Genomic DNA, 2,115 nt, shown 5'->3' on the forward strand with positions numbered 1-2,115 from the left:
GTAGGTCCTCGCGGGCCCGGTGCGAAGCGCGGTGGACATCTGCAGTGTGCTGGTCCGATTGAGGACTGTGTGCGCTGAGGATGCGCCGCCGCCCGGCGCTCGGCGCCGCGACGCCGTCTGCTGCTCGGTCGCCTCTGCGGTTCTCGCAGGTGGTTTGTATCGCAGCTGTGCGGACGTGTTGGCGCGTGCGCTGTGCTGGGAGAGTTCGCTTCGGCACCCAAGTGGGGCTTTTGTCCTTCTGTGGCGCTGGCGTTGGAGCTGCCGGTCACCGTAGGTGGCGCGTGTTGTCTCCCGCCGGCAATGCCACGACAGCACGCTCCCGGGCCTCTGTCGGCAGCGGCAAGCTCAGTTGGGAGCACGGGTGGTCGCACCTAAAGCGTCTACTCGCCAAACTCCGGGCGATTGCGCCTCTCTCGAACCCGACCAAGTACTTAGGACGGCGCTGCGCGCCGCCGGGACCTGAGAGGGTTTCGAGGTGTATGGTGCAGGGGAGCTCAGCCTCCTCCTGTTTGCAGAATAATTGAGCGGACGCTTGCGTGTTCGCGCGGGCCCCCGGGACACACTCCCGGGCGGCCGGCTGCTCAGCTCTAGTTGACGCAGCTCCCTGGTTGATCCTGCCAGTAGTCATATGCTTGTCTCAAAGATTAAGCCATGCATGTCTCAGTACAAGCCGCATTAAGGTGAAACCGCGAATGGCTCATTAAATCAGTTATGGTTCCTTAGATCGTACCCACGTTACTTGGATAACTGTGGTAATTCTAGAGCTAATACATGCAAACAGAGTCCCGACCAGAGATGGAAGGGACGCTTTTATTAGATCAAAACCAATCGGTCGGCTCGTCCGGTCCGTTTGCCTTGGTGACTCTGAATAACTTTGGGCTGATCGCACGGTCCTCGTACCGGCGACGCATCTTTCAAATGTCTGCCTTATCAACTGTCGATGGTAGGTTCTGCGCCTACCATGGTTGTAACGGGTAACGGGGAATCAGGGTTCGATTCCGGAGAGGGAGCCTGAGAAACGGCTACCACATCCAAGGAAGGCAGCAGGCGCGCAAATTACCCACTCCCGGCACGGGGAGGTAGTGACGAAAAATAACGATACGGGACTCATCCGAGGCCCCGTAATCGGAATGAGTACACTTTAAATCCTTTAACGAGTATCTATTGGAGGGCAAGTCTGGTGCCAGCAGCCGCGGTAATTCCAGCTCCAATAGCGTATATTAAAGTTGTTGCGGTTAAAAAGCTCGTAGTTGGATTTGTGTCCCACGCTGTTGGTTCACCGCCCGTCGGTGTTTAACTGGCATGTATCGTGGGACGTCCTGCCGGTGGGGCGAGCTGAAGGCGTGCGACGCGCCTCGTGCGTGCTCGTGCGTCCCGAGGCGGACCCCGTTGCAATCCTACCAGGGTGCTCTTGAGTGAGTGTCTCGGTGGGCCGGCACGTTTACTTTGAACAAATTAGAGTGCTTAAAGCAGGCAAGCCCGCCTGAATACTGTGTGCATGGAATAATGGAATAGGACCTCGGTTCTATTTTGTTGGTTTTCGGAACCCGAGGTAATGATTAAGAGGGACAGGCGGGGGCATTCGTATTGCGACGTTAGAGGTGAAATTCTTGGATCGTCGCAAGACGAACAGAAGCGAAAGCATTTGCCAAGTATGTTTTCATTAATCAAGAACGAAAGTTAGAGGTTCGAAGGCGATCAGATACCGCCCTAGTTCTAACCATAAACGATGCCAGCCAGCGATCCGCCGCAGTTCCTCCGATGACTCGGCGGGCAGCCTCCGGGAAACCAAAGCTTTTGGGTTCCGGGGGAAGTATGGTTGCAAAGCTGAAACTTAAAGGAATTGACGGAAGGGCACCACCAGGAGTGGAGCCTGCGGCTTAATTTGACTCAACACGGGAAACCTCACCAGGCCCGGACACCGGAAGGATTGACAGATTGATAGCTCTTTCTTGATTCGGTGGGTGGTGGTGCATGGCCGTTCTTAGTTGGTGGAGCGATTTGTCTGGTTAATTCCGATAACGAACGAGACTCTAGCCTGCTAACTAGTCGCGTGACATCCTTCGTGCTGTCAGCGATTACTTTTCTTCTTAGAGGGACAGGCGGCTTCTAGCC

At 55.8% G+C, this 2,115-nt stretch overlaps 1 non-coding gene across 1 annotated transcript in view; it reads left to right on the forward strand.

The window, feature by feature from the left end:
- Positions 1-601: 601 nt before the first annotated feature.
- LOC124571497 overlaps positions 602-2,115 on the forward strand; it is a 1,910-nt gene continuing 396 nt past the window's right edge. Inside the window, exon 1 of the ribosomal RNA XR_006971890.1 lies at positions 602-2,115. This exon is cut by the window's right edge and continues 396 nt beyond it. This is a non-coding gene — a ribosomal RNA (small subunit ribosomal RNA).

Source organism: Schistocerca americana, unplaced genomic scaffold (genome assembly GCF_021461395.2).
Source record: "Schistocerca americana isolate TAMUIC-IGC-003095 unplaced genomic scaffold, iqSchAmer2.1 HiC_scaffold_1708, whole genome shotgun sequence".
Taxonomy (NCBI): Eukaryota; Metazoa; Arthropoda; class Insecta; order Orthoptera; family Acrididae; genus Schistocerca; species Schistocerca americana.